Genomic DNA, 20913 nt, shown 5'->3' on the forward strand with positions numbered 1-20913 from the left:
GGATGCACTGACCGCGAGTGTCATCTCCCGTGTCGCTGAGTACCCCTGAGTCTGGTCCTGCGTTTGTGTTCCGCTGTGTGCCGGCATTCGGTCTGTATGGATGCTGCTATGACACCTGCACTCAGCTAATCCCGGCATCTAATCCAGCCCTGTGTTTCCAGCCAGAACACTGCGAGTAATCACTGCAGAGCAAGGGGTGTAAGTTCCTGTCCGGGGCTCATTCTCATCACCTTGGACAACGAGTCACATACCCTGTGTCTAGTTCTCCAAGTTCCTGCGTTCCTGTTTCCAGCGTTCCCCTGTGGTTACCTCATTTGTTCCAGTTTCCATTTCTACAGCTCTTCTGTTACTCCGGACTTCAGCTACATCCAGCTTCAAACCCATCAGCAGTAAGAGACTCTCATCAGGTGTTCTTTCTCATTACTTACCTGTGCACTAATTGTCAGCATACCATCTGTGCAACTCAGCAGTATAACATCTTCTTGCTTAGAGACTGTCTCCTGCTTTAGCCTAAGTGTGGCTATATGGACTTGTGCTTTACAGAGACTGTGAGTTACTTATATATTCCGGAGTTCTGCTTTCCTAACCATTATCAGTTTGCCCTGTGTTATTCAGAGACTGTGTATTTCCAAATACTACTGGAGTTCTGTTATTTCACCTGCATTCATTATCAAGTTATTTTACGTTCTGCTGCAAGAGACTTTTAAGTTGTTTGGATTCAGCTACCTGTCATAGTTTTCCACATTACCGGTTTCCATTGTATTCAGTATTATACCATCTGCTTTGCATTAATAAATATCAGCGCTTATGCGCAGGACTTTCATATTGCCTCCCCACTTTGCACATCGCACCAACACTGACCCACTAGCGCCCCCGCCGGGGACAGACAAAACCAGACACCTGACATCCAGCTTCTTCTGCAAAAGCCTGATGAGGGGAATGACCTGACTCAGGCTGGCAGTGTCTGAACTGACTTCACGTGTGGCAAGTTCAAAGGGTTGCAGAACCTTGCACAACGTTTAAGTCATTCTCCACTGCGCTTGAGTCAGGTGCATTCCCCCTCGTTTGCCTATATCGTAGGTAGCTGTATAGGCTTGAATGGCCTTTTGTTGCTCCTCCATCCTCTGAAGCATATAGAGGGTTGAATTCCACCTCGTTACCACCTCTTGCTTCAGATGATGGCAGGGCAGGTTCAGGAGTGTTTGCTGGTGCTCCAGTCTTCGGCACGCGGTGGCTGAATGCCGAAAGTGGCCCGCAATTCTTCGGGCCACCGACAGCATCTCTTGCACGCCCCTGTCGTTTTTTAAATAATTCTGCACCACCAAATTCAATGTATGTGCAAAACATGGGATGTGCTGGAATTTGCCCAGATGTAATGCACGCACAATATTGCTGGCATTGTCCGATGTCACAAATCCCCAGGAGAGTCCAATTTGGGTAAGCCATTCTGCGATGATGTTCCTCAGTTTCCGTAAGAGGTTGTCAGCTGTGTGCCCTTTTATGGAAATAGGTGATACAAAGCGTAGCCTGCCTAGAAACGAGTTGGCGTTTGCGAGATGCTGCTACTGGTGCCGCCGCTGCTGTTCTTGCTGCGGGAGGCAATACATCTACCCAGTGGGCTGTCACAGTCATATAGTCCTGAGTCTGCCCTGCTCCACTTGTCCACATGTCCGTGGTTAAGTGGACATTGGGTACAACTTCATTTTTTTAGGACACTGGTGACTCTTTTTCTGACGTCTGTGTACATTTTCGGTATTGCCTGCCTAGAGAAATGGAACCTAGATGGTATTTGGTACCGGGGACACCGTACCACAATCAATTCTCTAGTTCCCTGTGAATTAACGGTGGATACCGGAAACACGTTTCTCACCACCCAGGCTGCCAAGGCCTGAGTTATCCGCTTTGCAGCAGGATGACTGCTGTGATATTCCATCTTCTTCGCAAAGGACTGTTGGACAGTCAATTGCTTACTGGAAGTAGTACAAGTGGTCTTCCGACTTCCCCTCTGGGATGACGATCGACTCCCAGCAGCAACAACAGCAGCGCGAGCAGCAGTAGGCGTTACACTCAAGGATGCATCGGAGGAATCCCAGGCAGGAGAGGACTCGTCAGACTTGACAGTGACATGGCCTGCAGGACTATTGGCTTTCCTGTCTAAGGAGGAAATTGACACTTAGGGAGTTGGTGGTGTGGTTTGCAGGAGCTTGGTTACAAAAGGGATTTAGTTGGCAGTGGACTGTCACCCAAAGTTTTTGAACTTGTCAATGACTTCTGATGAATGCGCTCCAGGTGACGTATAAGGGAGGATGTTCCTAGGTGGTTAACGTCCTTACCCCTACTTATTACAGCTTGACAAAGGCAACACACGGCTTGACACCAGTTGTCCGCATTTCTATTGAAATAATTCCACACCGAAGAGGTGATTTTTTTGTATTTTGACCAGGCATGTCAATGGCCATATTCGTCCCACGGACAACAGGTGTCTCCCCGGGTGCCTGACTTAAACAAACTACCTCACCATGAGAATCCTCTTTGTCAATTTCCTCCCCAGCGCCAGCAACACCGATATCCTCATCCTGGTGTACTTCAACAGTGACATCTTCAATTTGACTATCTGGAACTGGACTGCGGGTGCTCCTTCCAGCACTTGCAGGGGGTGTGCAAATGGTGGAAGGCGCCACCTCTTGCCGTCCAGTGTTGGGAAGGTCAGGCACCGCAACCGACACGATTGGACTCTCCTTGGGGATTTGTGATTTAGAAGAACGCACAGTTCTTTGCTGTGCTTTTGCCATCTTAAGTCTTTTAAGTTTTCTAGCAGGAGGATGAGTGCTTCCATCCTCATGTGAAGCTGACCCACTAGTCATGAGGAACATAGGAGAGGGCCTCAGCCGGTCCTTGCCACTCCGTGTCGTAAATGGCATATTGGCAAGTTTACGCTTCTCCTCAGACAATTTTAATTTAGATTTTTGGGTAATTTTACTGAACTTTTGTTTTTTGGATTTTACATGCTCTCTACTATGACATTGGGCATCGGCCTTGGCAGACGACGTTGATGGCATTTCATCGTCTCGGCCATGACTAGTGGCAGCAGCTTCAGCATGAGGTGGAAGTGGATCTTGATCTTTCCCTATTTTACCCTCCACATTTTTGTTCTCCATTTTTTAATGTGTGGAATTATATGCCAGTAATATATTTATCAATAGCAATGGCCTACTACTATATATACTGTGCACAAAAACTGAAATGCACCACAGGTATAGATGGATAGTATATTTGACGACACAGAGGTAGGTAGAGCAGTGGTCTACTGTACCGTACTGCTATATATTATATATACTGGTGGTCAGCAAACTGTGCAAAACTGAAATGCACCACAGGTATGGATGGATAGTATACTTGACGACACAGAGGTAGGTAGAGCAGTGGCCTACTGTACCGTACTGCTATATAGTATATACTGGTGGTCAGCAAACTGTGCAAAACTGAAATGCACCACAGGTATGGATGGATAGTATACTTGATGACACAGAGGTAGGTAGAGCAGTGGCCTTCTGTACCGTACTGCTATATATTATATACTGGTGGTCAGCAAACTGTGCAAAACTGAAATGCACCACAGGTATGGATGGATAGTATACTTGACGACACAGAGGTAGGTAGAGCAGTGGCCTACTGTACCGTACTGCTATATATTATATACTGGTGGTCAGCAACCTGTGCAAAACTGAAATGCACCACAGGTATGGATGGGATGGTATACTTGACGACACAGAGGTAGAGCAGTGCACTATTGTACCGTACTGCTATATATATAGTTATACTGGTGGTCAGCAAAATTCTGCACTGTCCTCCTACTATATACTACAATGCAGCACAGATATGGAGCCTTTTTCAGGCAGAGAACGTATAATACTGGTGGTCACTGGTCAGAAAAACTCTGCACTGTCCTCCTACTATATAATACTGCTGGTCCCCAGTCCCCACAATAAAGCAATTAGCACAGATATTTGCAGCCCACTGAAAATAGAAACTGAGAGGACGCCAGCCACGTCCTCTCACGATCATCTCCAATGCACGAGTGAAAAATGGCGGCAACGCGCGGCTCCTTATATAGAATACGAATCTCGCGAGATTCCGACCGCGGGATGATGACGTTCGGGCGCGCTCGGGTTAACCGAGCAAGGCGGAGGATCCGAGTTGCTCGGACCCGTGCAAAAAAAGGTGAAGTTAGGGCGGGTTCGGATCCAGAGGATCGGAACCCGCTCATCACTAATGCTTACATATTTGTATTTCTTTAGAACATGGTCAGCAGTACCAGCTGGGACAGTAAGTATATATCACTTATCTTTATCACCATTATTTATTTGTAAGGTGCGACAAAGCTCTGCAGCACCAGAGAGTTACTGTTTCTGGGGTAGTGGCATATCAATAATAGAGATGTGTGCTGACCCCTGTCTTTTGGTTTTGCATCTGTATTAATTTCATGTTTTGGTTCTAATTTTGTAAAACCTCCCTCATGTGTTTTGGTTGTGGGTCTGTATTATTTTTTAAATGTTAAAAAAAGCTAAAAACATTAAATTCGGGCCTGGTTTTGTTCCTACTGTATTATTAACATCAATAACATTAATTTCCAGTACATTTTGACCACCTCACAGCTCACAATATTGTTCACCAATATTGGCCAAAGGCTGGCTGGCAAAACTAAGCAACAAAGCAGTGGAACAAACACACAGCTTGTATATCTGTTTAAAAATGTGTTGCAAATTAAAAATGTAAAGTACTAGAGCTATAACCAATAAAAAATGTCTTTGCAAAAAAGGCCATCCCCAATGACTTTCAAAAATACAGCCTATTATGAAAACTGGTGCAAGATGGAGTTGTCATTGGGCCCTCCAACCTACCCTTATAATGTATATTAAAAAGGACATGCACAGTTAACAAACCAAGCACTTCAGCAACAGTGACTGCCACATTTGTAGCTGAGGTGTTTGGTTTGTTTGGGCCCTCATAAACCAATTTTGTTAGAAGGACTACCTCCTTTCACTAATGAGGAGGTTGATGATGAGGGTGTTAATTACACATTATTATAATTTTATAAAATAAAACTCATGTTGTGGCCACAAATTACGTAACATAAAGGAGGTGCCTAGATAGTTAATGTCCCAACATCTACTAACTTTGGCCTCACAAATGGAACAGATGCCTTCATAAACTTCTTCTTCTCATCCCCACATTTGCAGAAGGTGCAGAAATGGTGGAAGGAGGCTTCCCTACAAGTACAGTGTAAGAAATGTCAGACCCACACATAGCTAACATGGGCACACGTAGACTGTCCTCAAGATTTGTGACTACACAGTTTATACTCCAGCCTTAGTGTTCTTTATTGGGGCTACGGATTTGGCTGTGACATCTCTATCTTTTCTAACATTGTGAAAGATTTCAATTTCAGGTGCTCTTTGTAAAAGTCTCTGCCTCCTGAACCACCTTTAGTAGATGTATCTACTAAATTGTGTTTATTTATATATACTTAATTGTATGTATTTAGTAGATGTTTAGTACTATCATGATTGGCAGCAGCCACAGCACTAGCACTTGGTTTCTACTGTATTGGTTTATTGTGATCCATATCAACTCACAGTGCTTATATTATTAGTGCAGTGGTTGGCATGGCACCTACTGAGCATTACTGCCATAACAGCATGCCACTGCCAAGCCCCAAACATACACAGTTTTTTTAATATTTATTTTTTAACAAATTACAACAACTTCACACTTCGACTCACTGTTACGATTCACCTGCCTTTAATGTCTGGCGGGTGAATTGCAAGTCAAGATTATTATATGAAGAATTAACTGCAGGTTATCTAGCAGGGAAGTAGTTAACCAGAATAATTACAGAATACTGGATGTGTTCAAAACTCTGGAACAGGGAGTAGCTGAATTCAGAGTTGTGGTGTGCAGACTTGGAATGTTAAGTTATGCCAAAGAAGCAATGGGAGTTCAGTAACACAAAACTTGAACACAGGAGAATGCAGCAAAAGCAGGGTTTATTGCAGGTCAGCATATCAGGATAGCAAATGGAAGAATCAGCAGACAATTATCCACAATAGTAGAACTTGTAGAAATGGCATGTTATCCACAATAGCAAACCAGTAGAAATGGCAGGTTATCTCAGAATCCACATCTCTTACATATTTGTCCAGATCTGTGACTCTGTGACTCATTTGCTAACGCTGGACGTGGCTAGGAGCTCTGGGTCAGAGTCACAGATCTGGATAGGAGAGACTAGGTAAAACACACGCTGACTAATAGTAAGAGCTACACCTACCAGCAGCCACTGCCCTGATGATAGCCCCACCCAGGGGTAATGGAGCAATTAGCAGTGACCCCGGGATGATACACTCTATCACTGAGCTCCGCCACTGCCCAGGTGGGCGCCATGCTGCTGCGGCTGTCAGTCTGGGATCGGGTAGGAAGAGGAGGAGGTGTGATCTCACCTGTCGTGCGGACGCCCGGACACCCACGCTGGCCTAACCATCAGCTGTTAAGCCATGTGCCGCTGATGGAAGTGGGAATGGGGGGGGAGGGTGACGAAGGCCACCCTCGTTGACCACTCCGCTGCGATCCCCCAGCGTCTATCCGCCGATCACATCGCAGCCTCACCCGCCGCTGACGGCTGGCTCCTGGTTACCATGTTAACACTCAGCAGCCGACGCACAGCTCTCACACAGCCAGGAGGCCACGGGGACTCTGGGAGTTGTAGTTCCCGACTCCGCCGGCTGCTCCCCAGGGAGTGTGAGGGGGGAGCGGCGGCCACTGACTACATCTCCCAGGGAGCACCGCGGAGGGACGCAAAGTGCCCGCCTCCCCCTTACAGCGGGATAGACTGCAGAGGGTGTGCATCACCGTGAAGCCATGGCAGTGCTGTGCGGAGACTACAACTCCCGGCATGCCTTGCGCGCAAAGAAGGAACATGGTGGTTGCTGTTTCTGAAAAATAATCTCCAAACACACACACACTATGTATGTGATATTTACCAAACATTGGTGGTCATTCCGAGTTGTTCGCTCGTTGCCGATTTTCGCTATGCTGCGATTTGTTGCTAAATGCGCATGCGCATGGTACGCAGCGCACATGCGCTAAGTTATTTTACACAAAACTTAGTAGATTTGCTGTGGATCCTGCGTCGCTTTTCAGTCGCACTGCTGATCGGTGAGTGATTGACAGGAAAGGGGTGTTTCTGGGAGGTAACTGAGCGTTTTCCGGGAGTGTGCTAAAAAACGCAGGCGTGTCAGGTAAAAACGCAGGAGTGGCTGGAGAAACGGGGGAGTGGCTGGCCAAACGCAGGGTGTGTTTGTGACGTCAAACCAGGAACTAAACTGACCGAGCTGATTGCAATCTAGGAGTAGGTCTGGAGCTACTCAGAAACTGCAAGAAGATATTTAGTAGCAATTTTGCTACTCTTTCGTTCGCTATTCTGCTAAGCTAAGATACACTCCCAGAGGGCGGCGGCCTAGCGTGTGCAATGCTGCTAAAAGCAGCTAGCGAGCGAACAACTCGGAATGAGGGCCATTGTCTTTACACCTAAATTATGTACACATAACATATTAACACACATTCATCGTGCCCTGCGTCCGCTCTTCACGCTGTTGCAAGGGCCTATTACCCCTTGACCATCGCACGCCCTTTGGCCGTAACATATTTACCCCTAACAACATTATGCTTGAAGGTAATACTCCATATAATAAAAATATTGCCCGCCGAAAGGATATGCAGGGGTTAAGGGGGCGTAGCCCCTTGCGACGGTGTGAAGAGCGCCCGTAGGGCGCAATGAATCACCTAGTAGAATAGTATGAAGTGAATTAGCTTTCAGAGAAATTAACAACATAAACTCCAGCACAGCATACTGTATAAATGGTAGTTTGTTGAAATAAAAGTGACACACTCAATCGGCAGAGGTAACAGTTCAAGTTGGTAATTAGCAGAATGAAATCAAAGGGGCTTATACTTGTACAGGCCAATAGCATAAAGATATATGGTGATGCAGGGTAGCTATTTGAATAAGCAGGAGTTAACAGCAGAGATGGTGTTTACTGAGTAGCAAAGATACGCCTGGCTTGTGGTTGGTAATTGGTATTAGTGGATATACTGTGTAGAAGATAGTACTTGCAGTTCAGTTGATACAAGAACACAAGAACATAGAAACTGGAAACAGGAACTACTAAGGTAGTTCAGAGCTGGAGACAGAGCTAAGATACACAAAGACAGACCAGGCAGCAGTCCTCGGGTATAACTTGAGGTATGCACGAGGCACAGGAAAAATTCAGCAGTACTTAACTAAGGTAATCCTTTAGAGCACAGTCAGGCAGGGAATGGAGCTGCAGAAGGACAGGGATCAGAAAACCAGGCTTCCAGCATGAACCATAGCTTGGACTCAAGAAACTGGCTATACAGATAGTTCAGGTAGAAAGTAATATAATCGGAAGGTTTGCGTAGAGCTGGTTGCATGTTATCATGAGCATAGACCAATGGCAACACAGCCCCCTTGATAACAGAATAGATTACAGCTAACGTGCTGCACACATGTACTGCAGCTGAGTTGCAAAAAGAACAACACTGCTCTGAAAGCAGCACCTTTGGCAGCACAGAGGTACTGAAGGCCAGAAACATGACAGCAGCACCCCTGGTAGTACCGAGGTACTGCAGACTAGACACAGGACAGCAGCACCTCTGGCAGCACAGAGGTACTGCAGGACAGACACAAATGGCAGAGATGTAACACTCACACAGTGTTTATATTAGGAACATGGTGGCATGATTGGGAGGTAGTGATGTGCACCGGACATTTTTCGGGTTTTGTGTTTTGGTTTTAAATTCGGTTCCGCGGCCGTGTTTTGGATTCGGACGCGTTTTAGCAAAACCTCCCTGAAAATTATTTGTCGGATTCGGGTGTGTTTTGGATTCGGGTGTATTTTTACAAAAACCCATCAAAAACAGCTTAAATCATAGAATTTGGGGGTCATTTTGATCCCATAGTATTATTAACCTCAATAACCATAATTTCCACCCATTTTCAGTCTATTCTGAACACCTCACACCTCACAATATTATTTTTAGTCCTAAAATTTGCACAGAGGTCACTGGATGACTAAGCTAAGTGACCCAAGTGGCCGGCACAAACACCTGGCCCATCTAGGAGTGGCACTGCAGTGTCAGGCAGGATGGCACTTCAAAAAAATAGTCCCCAAACAGCACATGATGCAAAGAAAAATGAAAGAAAAAAGAGGTGCAAGATGGAATTGTCCTTGGGCCCACCTACCCACCCTTATGTTGTATAAACAGGACATGCACACTTTAACAAACCCATCATTTCAGCGACAGGGTCTGCCACACAACTGTGACTGAAATGATTGGTTGGTTTGGCCCCCCACCAAAAAAGAAGCAATCGATCTCTCCTTGCACAAACTGGCTCTACAGAGGCAAGATGTCCACCTCATCATCATCCTCCGATTCCTCACCCCTTTCACTGTGTACATCCCCCTCCTCACAGATTATTAATTCGTCCCCACTGGAATCCACCATCTCAGGTCCCTGTGTACTTTCTGGAGGCAATTGCTGGTGAATGTCTCCACGGAGGAATTGATTATAATTAATTTTGATGAACATCATCTTCTCCACATTTTCTGGAAGTAACCTCGTACGCCGATTGCTGACAAGGTGAGCGGCTGCACTAAACACTCTTTCGGAGTACACACTGGAGGGTGGGCAACTTAGGTAAAATAAAGCCAGTTTCTGCAAGGGCCTCCAAATTGCCTCTTTTTCCTGCCAGTATACGTACGGACTGTCTGACGTGCCTACTTGGATGCGGTCACTCATATAATCCTCCACCATTCTTTCAATGGTGAGAGAATCATATGCAGTGACAGTAGACGACATGTCAGTAATCGTTGGCAGGTCCTTCAGTCCAGACCAGATGTCAGCACTCGCTCCAGACTGCCCTGCGGGTGGGCTCGGAATTCTTAGCCTTTTCCTCGCACCCCCAGTTGCGGGAGAATGTGAAGGAGGAGCTGTTGACGGGTCACGTTCCGCTTGACTTGACAATTTTCTCACCAACAGGTCTTTGAACCTCTGCAGACTTGTGTCTGCCGGAAAGAGAGATGCAACGTAGGTTTTAAATCTAGGATCGAGCACGGTGGCCAAAATGTAGTGCTCTGATTTCAACAGATTGACCACCCGTGAATCCTGGTTAAGCAAATTAAGGGCTCCATCCACAAGTCCCACATGCCTAGCGTAATCGCTCTGTTTTAGCTCCTCCTTCAATGTCTCCAGCTTCTTCTGCAAAAGCCTGATGAGGGGAATGACCTGACTCAGGCTGGCAGTGTCTGAACTGACTTCACGTGTGGCAAGTTCAAAGGGTTGCAGAACCTTGCACAACATTGAAAATCATTCTCTACTGCGCTTGAGTCAGGTGCATTCCCCCTCCTTTGCCTATATCGTAGGCAAATGTATAGGCTTGAATGGCCTTTTGCTGCTCCTCCATCCTCTGAAGTATATAGAGGGTTGAATTCCACCTCGTTACCACCTCTTGCTTCAGATGATGGCAGGGCAGGTTCAGGACTGTTTGCTGGTGCTCCAGTCTTCGGCACGCGGTGGCTGAATGCCGAAAGTGGCCCGCAATTCTTCGGTCCACCGACAGCATCTCTTGCACGCCCCTGTCATTTTTTAAATAATTCTGCACCACCAAATTCAATGTATGTGCAAAACATGGGACGTGCTGGAATTTGCCCAGATGTAATGCACGCACAATATTGCTGGCGTTGTCCGATGCCACAAATCCCCAGGAGAGTCCAATTGGGGTAAGCCATTCTGCGATGATGTTCCTCAGTTTCCATAAGAGGTTGTCAGCTGTGTGCCTCTTCTGGAAAGCGGTGATACAAAGCGTAGCCTGCCTAGGAACGAGTTGGCGTTTGCGAGATGCTGCTACTCGTGCCGCCGCTGCTGTTCTTGCTGCGGGAGGCAATACATCTACCCAGTGGGCTGTCACAGTCATATAGTCCTGAGTCTGCCCTGCTCCACTTGTCCACATGTCCGTGGTTAAGTGGACATTGGGTACAACTGCATTTTTTAGGACACTGGTGACTCGTTTTCTGAGGTCTGTGTACATTTTCGGTATCGCCTGCCTAGAGAAATGGAACCTAGATGGTACTTGGTACCGGCGACACAGTACCTCAATCAAGTCTGTAGTTGCCTGTGAATTAACGGTGGATAACTGAAACACGTTTCTCACCGCCCAGGCTGCCAAGGCCTGAGTTATACGCTTTGCAGCAGGATGACTGCTGTGATATTTCATCTTCCTCGCAAAGGGCTGTTGGACAGTCAATTGCTTACTGGAAGTAGTACAAGTGGTCGTCCGACTTCCCCTCTGGGATGACGATCGACTCCCAGCAGCAACAACAGCAGCGCCAGCAGCAGTAGGCATTACACTCAAGGATGCATCGGAGGAATCCCAGGCAGGAGAGGACTCGTAAGACTTGACAGTGACATGGCCTGCAGGACTATTGGCTTTCCTGTGTAAGGAGGAAATTGACACTGAGGGAGTTGGTGGTGTGGCTTGCAGGAGCTTGGTTACAAGAGGAAGTGATTTAGTGGTCAGTGGACTGCTTCTGCTGTCATCCAAAGTTTTTGAACTTGTCACTGACTTATGATGAATGCGCTGCAGGTGACGTATAAGGGAGGATGTTCCGAGGTGGTTAACGTCCTTACCCCTACTTATTACAGCTTGACAAAGGCAACACACGGCTTGACACCTGTTGTCCGCATTTGTGTTAAAATAATTCCACACCGAAGAGGTGATTTTTTTTGTAATTTGACCAGTCATGTCAATGGCCATATTCGCCCACGGACAACAGGTGTCTCCCCGGGTGCCTGACTTAAACAAACCACCTCACCATCAGAATCCTCCTTGTCAATTTCCTCCTCAGCGCCAGCAACACCCATATCCTCATCCTGGTGTACTTCAACAGTGACATCTTCAATTTGACTATCAGGAACTGGACTGCGGGTGCTCCTTCCAGCACTTGCAGGGGGCGTGCAAATGGTGGAAGGCACCACCTCTTCCCGTCCAGTGTTGGGAAGGTCAGGCATCGCAGCCGACACAATTGGACTCTCCTTGGGGATTTGTGATTTAGAAGAACGCACAGTTCTTTGCTGTGCTTTTGCCAGCTTAAGTCTTTTCATTTTTCTAGCGAGAGGATGAGTGCTTCCATCCTCATGTGAAGCTGAACCACTAGCCATGAACATAGGCCAGGGCCTCAGCCGTTCCTTGCCACTCCGTGTCGTAAATGGCATATTGGCAAGTTTACGCTTCTCCTCAGACGATTTTAATTTTGATTTTTGGGTAATTTTACTGAACTTTTGTGTTTTGGATTTTACATGCTCTCTACTATGACATTGGGCATCGGCCTTGGCAGACGACGTTGATGGCATTTCATCGTCTCGGCCATGACTAGTGGCAGCAGCTTCAGCACGAGGTGGAAGTGGATCTTGATCTTTCCCTATTTTACCTTCCACATTTTTGTTCTCCATTTTTTAATGTGTGGAATTATATGCCAGTATCAATAGCAATGGCCTACTACTATATATACTGCGCACAACTGAAATGCACCACAGGTATGGATGGATAGTATACTTGACGACACAGAGGTAGGAAGAGCAGTGGCCTACTGTACCGTACTGCTATATATTATATACTGGTGGTCAGCAAAATTATACACTGTCCTCCTACTATATATAATGCGCACAACAACTAAAATGCACCACAGGTATGGATGGATAGTATACTTGACGACACAGAGGTAGGTAGAGCAGTGGCCTACTGTACCGTACTGCTATATATTATATACTGGTGGTCAGCAAACTGTGCAAAACTGAAATGCACCGCACGTATGGAGGGATAGTATACTTGACGACACAGAGGTAGGTAGAGCAGTGGCCTACTGTACCGTACTGCTATATATTATATACTGGTGGTCAGCAAACTGTGCAAAACTGAAATGCACCGCACGTATGGAGGGATAGTATACTTGACGACACAGAGGTAGGTAGAGCAGTGGCCTACTGTACCGTACTGCTATATATTATATAATGGTGGTCAGCAAACTGTGCAAAACTGAAATGCACCACAGGTATGGATGGATAGTATACTTGACGACACAAAGGTAGGTAGAGCAGTGGCCTACTGTACCGTACTGCTATATATTATATACTGTTGGTCAGCAAACTGTGCAAAACTGAAATGCACCACAGGTAAGGATGGATAGTATACTTGACGACACAGAGGTAGGTAGAGCAGTGGCCTACTGTACCGTACTGCTATATATTATATACTGGTGGTCAGCAAACTGTGCAAAACTGAAATGCACCACAGGTATGGATGGATAGTATACTTGACGACACAGAGGTTGGTAGAGCAGTGGCCTACTGTGCCGTACTGCTATATATATTATATACTGGTGGTCAGCAAACTGTGCAAAACTGAAATGCACCACAGGTATAGATGGATAGTATACTTGACGACACAGAGGTAGGTAGAGCAGTGGTCTACTGTACCGTACTGCTATATATTATATATACTGGTGGTCAGCAAACTGTGCAAAACTGAAATGCACCACAGGTATGGATGGATAGTATACTTGACGACACAGAGGTAGGTAGAGCAGTGGCCTACTGTACCGTACTGCTATATATTATATACTGGTGGTCAGCAAACTGTGCAAAACTGAAATGCACCACAGGTATGGATAGATAGTATACTTGACGACACAGAGGTAGGTAGAGCAGTGGTCTTCTGTACCGTACTCCTATATATTATATACTGGTGGTCAGCAAAATTATGCACTGTACTCCTACTATATACTACAATGCAGCACAGATATGGAGCGTTTTTCAGGCAGAGAACGTATAATACTGGTGGTCACTGGTCAGCAAATCTCTGCACTGTACTCCTCCTATATAATACTGCTGGTCCCCAGTCCCCACAATAAAGCAGTGTGAGCACAGATATATGTAGCACACTGAGCACAGATAAGGAGCGTTTTTTTCAGGCAGACAACGTATACTGGTGGTCACTGGTCAGCAAAACTCTGCACTGTACTCCTCCTATATAATACTGCTGGTCCCCAGTCCCCACAATAAAGCAGTGTGAGCACAGATATATGCAGCATACTGAGTACAGATATGGAGCGTTTTTCAGGCAGAGAACGTATAATACTGGTGGTCACCGGTCAGCAAAACTCTGCACTGTATTCCTCCTATAATACTGCTGGTCCCCAGAATAAAGATATTTGCACTGCAGCCCCCTGAAACAAAGTGAGAGGACGCCAGCCACGTCGTCTCACTATCATTTCTAATGCACGAGTGAAAAATGGCGGCGACGCGCGGCTCCATATATAGAATCCGAATCTCGCGAGAATCCGACAGCGGGATGATGACGTTCGGGCGCGCTCGGGTTAACCGAGCCATACGGGAGAATCCGAGTATGCCTCGGACCCGTGTAAAATGGGTGAAGTTCGGAGGGGTTCGGATTCCGAGGAACCGAACCTGCTCATCACTATTGGGGGGTAATTCAGACCTGATCGTAGATGTGCAAAAAACTGCTTATCTACAATCAAATTCTTAGACATGCGCATCTCACTGTGGGGGTAATTCAGACCTGATTGCTAGGCTGCGTTTTCGCACAGCGGGTGATCTGGTCTAAACTGGTAATGCGTTTGCACCGCAATGCGCAGGTGCGTCACATGGGTACAAAGCGGATCGCCGCTCAGCAATGGTTTTGTGCAAAGAATCCATTCGCACGGGCGAACGCAAGGAGATTGACAGGAAGAAGGCGTTTGTGGGGGTCAACTGACCGTTTTCAGGGAGTGTCTGGAAAAACGCAGGCGTGTCCAATAATTTGCAGGGAGGGCTCCTGACGTCAATTACGGTCCCGGACAGGCTGATGTGATCGCAGCGGCTGAGTGAGTCCTTGGCTGTGCAAAGACTGCACAAGATCTGTTTGTTCAGCTCTGCTACACATGCGTTCGCACACTTGCACAGCTAAAATACACTCCCCTGTGGGTGGCAACTATTTGATCGCAGCAGTGCAAAAATTGCTTGCTAGCGATCAGGTCTGAATTAGCCCCCATGTGCGCACGCACAGTGCGGCTGCTGCGCTTGTGCACACTTCACCAGGCTTCAGCCTGTGAATGCGGCCGCAGCAGCGTCTAGGTCTGAATTAGGCCTTTGGCCCTGAATACGAAAAAGAAACCTTTCCTGTTTTTTAACAAATTACAACTTCTTACAGCGATTCTGACAGAGCTCATATTATTAACAAATGTGGTAGCACAGCACCTATTGAGCATTATTGTAATGCAGTGCAACTGCCTTGCACTGAATATGCATTTTTTAAAATGTATTAATTTTCAGATTTTTTTTTTTTTTTATATATTTTTTGCGCTTATAATCTAGAAATGGCGTGACACACCAAAAAAGGGCTAATTCTGCCCTGCATTACTATTAGGAACAGTGGGCTGCTCTGTGTGCAGTTACAGCACCAGTGTGCACCAGTAAAGGGTTAATGCTGCCCTGTATACAGTATTTAGAAGAAAAACTGCGCTTGACCTAATAAGCTGGTATTTTGGCAGATGTTGTGAATTTGTAACAAATGTGTCAATGAAGGTAAAGTGCATAAGTATCGTTACTAAGGGGGACATTTACTAAGCAGTGATAAGAGCGGAGAAGTGAGCCAGTGGAGAAGTTGCCCCATCAACCAATCAGCAGCTCTGTAAAATTTTATAATATGCAAATTAAAGATGTTACTTCAGTACTGATTGGTTGCCATGGGCACTTCTCCACTGGCTCATTTCTCCGCAGTTATCACTGCATAGTAAATATCCCCCTAAGTGTCAGAATGGTACATACATATACTGTATAAGCACAAGCAGAATTGGCAAAGTTATATGCATTATGTACAATAACAGATATGGTGCATGAAGCATGAACATAAATACAATGCAATATTACTGGAGGTAATGGCAATAACAGCAATATTGACAGTATTGCAGTAAATATTCTTGAAATATACTTGACCATACGTAATGCAGTTATGCAGCAGTAGTTTCAGTCCATAAATATGGGGAAAGTTAGAGCATTTGTAATATTCCATTTGATTTGTGCAAATGCTGGAGTGTGGCATCCCGCTTCTCCAGCTACTGTATTTATCTTGTCACCGGATATCAATGGGTTGCCTGAGCTAGCCAGGTAAGAAGGGGAGTAGGTGCAGGCCTGGGTGGGGAGAGTTGTGACCTGGACTTGTTCCCGGCTGCATTGGTAATAACAGGGGTTTGTCTTGCGAGACATACACTGAGGCCTATAACACCTGTGCAGCGGGGCTCAGCCTGGGGAGAGGATTTTCAGGTATTGGCTCTTGTGAAAACTACCGCTGGGCACCCCCTCCATTCTAGGAGGACTCACCTCCTCCTTCCTGATGTGCAGCTACACTCTCCTTCTGTCCATGGGAGCTGGCAACTTTCTTCTGGTCACCGGGTTTTCGGCCAGTCACATGGTCGCGATCTCGGTCCAGGTAGTGGTATTCGGTTCAGTGGTGGTGCTTGCAGCAGTTGCGCTTGTGTGGTGGGTATTGTGATGCTTGTGGTTCTCTACAACATGATTTGGACCTTTTGGTCCTTCTTCTGGGAAAATTAGGTTAACGCTGCCCTGCATCAGGAGCTCTGGGCTGCACTGTAGGCAAGTGACAAAAAAACAACACCAGTGCGAAACAAGGATTAATGCTGCCCCTGTATTAGGAGCTGTGTGCTGCTCTGTGGGCAGTTACAACACCAGTGTGACTGACTGTGCACCAATAAATAATAATAATAATAATAGTAATAATAAATAATTTTACTTATATAGTACTCTTTCTACAATAGGACTCAAGACACTTAACAGAATTAACATAATACAGTACAGAAAATAGGGTTAATATAATGGTTAAAAAATAATGGCATTAAAAAAACAACAACTAATGCCACCCTAAGGAGAAGCTCTGGACTGTGTGAAGTGCACAAGTAAAGGTCTTAAAAGGTAAATAATATTGCTATAATGCCCAGGGCCATAACTAGGGTGGTGTGTGGTGTGCTCTGCACACAGCACAGATGCACTGTGGGTGGGGCTGCTGCCACTGCAATTTGCTCAGCACCTGCTGCGATGTACAGATGGGTCCACGGTTACCTTGGCTAGGCACAAGATGGTTTATGAACATTAACATAAACCCTTCATCTATTGTTCTCAGCTGCAATACAATACAGAGAACAATACAGCAGGGGATTAAGTCCGACTGCCCAGTCTCAGTTAATCCTATTAAAGGTCAAGATAAACATGGACCCATCTGTATATTAGTAATATGCATCTTAGTGACGGGCACCCAGCTCCTTCTCTGTGAGTGCAGGATGAGCTATGCTTGGCTGTGCATGCTGAGCTCCGCCTCCCCCCAGATCCTGTGTAATGCAGTGCGCGTCCTGACTGAGCTGTGGCTGTGTGTTAGCTGAGCTTTACCTCCCCTGGCTCCCACAGTCTGATGGGAGTGACTGCTGCAGGGTATAGCTGTAGCCCTGACCCGCCCTAATTTTTGCTGCATTGCCCTGCAACACCATGTCGCCACCCCCGACCTCCCCACGAATACTTCTGCCTGTCGATCAGGTAGAGGTGTTCACAAAACTGAGATCTGTATGCATCGTCTAGTCCGCGCATGTGCAGAGCGGGGCCTGCGCGTGCGCACTGGCCTGAAAACTGGACAGATGTGATTGCATCTCAGTAGCGATTGCTACTGAGTAAGGCCCATTATTTGTGGATTTGCAAGGAGAGTGAGGAACTAAGACTGTGTAGTCAGAGTTAACTAATCTCTTGGAGATTTGTATAAAAACGTATCTGTTCTGGAGTGACTCAAGTCACTTCGTAAAGACAAAACAAGTCATTTATTCTTTCCACAAGAAATTCTTCAAATGTGCACCAATGAGAGAGTACTAAGGCAAACTATACAGATTAAACTAATTGGGTATTAGCTTTAGTATTAACCAATAAAGAGTATATAGCTAAATTGTACTCACCATTATTATATAGCTGCTCCATCTAGTGATAAACCTTATTGCACAAATATTGTTGCATCTGTTTTAAATCAATATAATTTGATAACTTTAGTTCAAGTAATACTCAATTGATTTACACAAGAACACGGAGATGGAGAGTTCCTGAATAATAAAAATACGTTTACTATTTTTGATGTTTAGTTCCTTGCCATTGTTTAGTTGGTAAAATTGTACATTGTGGTATTGATGCTGGTTCACTGTTGAGCCTCTTTCTTTAATAAATTGAATGGTGAAATAGAAACCAGTAATACAGTATCCCGTGTGAATTCATATTTCTCACCTCTCTGTGAAGAAAATAAAGGAGACCTGTGGACTGGAAAGGAAGATAAAAGGTACTACTGTCTTCAGTTAACAGCCTTACTTACCTGTATACTTACCAATGAACACTCAGCCTTTGACTCATACTTACCCGAGTTTTCACCGACCTGTATACTTACCTTCAAGTCCTGCATCATACGCACTTGGGTATCACACATGGACCGACTATTAATTGCCCTTCTTTGGGGCCTACTTACAAAGACCTGATTTCTCCATAACCCTCTCCTACTTTGGTTCACATTAGCTCTAAGATTGGACCAGTTGTAGGTGTCAATGAGTACTACACCAATTCATGTAAAAGAAGTGTCAGGATTTTGCTGTGGGCAGGCCGCGAACAGTGGGCACACACATAAGTACCTATGCAGTTTTGTGCAATTCTGTTACTTATATCTGCCTGTGCCCAGAAAGACAGTCTGGGTTGATTCGAGGATTTTAACATAGGCTGAGTACAGTATAGGAGCCTATATTATCTGTGTCTTTGTAACATCAATACCTTTTAGTGCTATTGATTAATAAACATATTCACTGTTACGATCACGCTCTGGTTCTCTGCCCACTCTTCTGCAATCCTTATTTATAGGTTTAAGTTGGCCCAGGTTCCATTGAAGAAGCCTTGTGATGTGAAAAATAGGATTTTAATTCCCTACCAGTAAATCCTTTTCTCGTAGTCCGTAGAGGATGCTGTGGTCCATTTTAGTACCATGGGGTATAGACGATTCCGCAGGAGCCTTCGGCACTTTAAGACTTTTCAACAGTGTGAACTGGCTCCTCCCTCTATGCCCCACCTCCAGACCTCAGTATAGGAACTGTGAACGAGGAGACGGACAACGTCGTGAGAAGAATTTACATTAAACTAGTGGCGAGATTCACACCAGCTCACACCATACCAAAAACATGTCGCCTAACATGGCCTTTAACATAACCCATGCTAACGTGCATGCATAACGTAACAGCAACTGCTGTAAAACATCTTAACACATGAGAACCTATGTAAAAAGACAAAGCGTAATTTGCAGAAAAAATGAGCACTGGGCGGGTGCCCAGCATCCTCTACGGACTAGGAGAAAAGGATTTACTGGTAGGTAATTAAAATCCTATTTTCTCTTACGTCCTAGAGGATGGTGGGGTCCATTTTAGTACCATGGGGATGTACCAAAGCTCCCAGTACGGGCGGGAAAGTGCTAATGTTCCTGCAGAACTGACTGACCAAACTGAAGGTCGTCAGCAGCCAAGCTGTCAAACCTGTAAAACTTAGCAAACGTGTTTGCCCCTGACCAAGTAGCTGCTCAGCAAATTTGCAATGCCGAGACACCCCGGGCAGCTGCCCAGGAAGAACCCACTTTCCTTGTAGAGTGGGCCTTTACCGAACTCGGTAACGGCAACCCTGCCGTGGAATAAGCGTGGTGAATGGTACTTCTGATCCAGCGCGCAATAGTCTGCTTAGAAGCAGGACCCCCAATCTTGCTGGGGTCATAGAGGATAAACAAAGATTCTGTTTTCCTTATCCGAGCCGTTCTTGCAAGTCCTCAATGCTCTGACAACATCCAAGGACTTTGAAACGGCTGAGGAGTCAGAAGCCACTGGCACCACCACAGGTTGGTTGGTATGGAACCTTTGGAAGAAAATGCTGATGCGTCCGCAGTTCAGCTCTATCTTCATGAAAAATCAAATAAGGACTCTTGTGTGACAGAGCCCCTAATTCAGACACTCGTCTGCCTGAGGCCAAGGCCAACAGCATGACCACTTTCCAAGTGAGAAACTTCAACTGTACCTCTTGTAGAGGCTCAAACCAGTCCGATTTAAGGAACTGCAACACCACATTAAGATCCCATGGTGCCGCAGTAGGCACAAAGGGAGGTTGGATGCACAGAACCCCCTTCACGTACATCTGGACCTCAGGAAGGGAAGCCAACTGTTTCTGAAAGAAAATGGACAAGGCCGAAATTTGGACCTTGATAGACCCTAATCTCAAGCCAGCATCCACACCCGCCTGTAGAAATAGGAGAAGACATCCTAATTTAGACTCCACCGCAGGAGACTTCTTGGATTCACACCAAGATACATATTTTCTCTAAATACTATGGTAATGTTTGGACGCCTTTCCTGGCCAGAATAAGTGTGGGAATGACTTCATTGGAAATACCCTTGTGGGCTAGGATCTGGTGCTCAAAAGCCATGCCGTCAAACACAGCCGCGGTAAGTATTGATAAACAAATGGCCCCTGCTGAAGCAGGTCCTCGCGAAGAGGAAGAGGCTGAGGATCTTCCAGTAATAACTCCTGAAGATCTGGATGCCAAGCCCTCCTTGGCCAGTCTGGAGCAATGAGAATTGCTCGAACCCTTGTTCTTCTGATGATCTTGAGAATTTTTGGTATTAGTGGAAGTGGAGGGAACAGATACACCGACTGAAACACCCA

The sequence above is a fragment of the Pseudophryne corroboree genome, chromosome 9 (genome assembly GCF_028390025.1).
Source record: "Pseudophryne corroboree isolate aPseCor3 chromosome 9, aPseCor3.hap2, whole genome shotgun sequence".
In the NCBI taxonomy this organism is placed as follows: Eukaryota; Metazoa; Chordata; class Amphibia; order Anura; family Myobatrachidae; genus Pseudophryne; species Pseudophryne corroboree.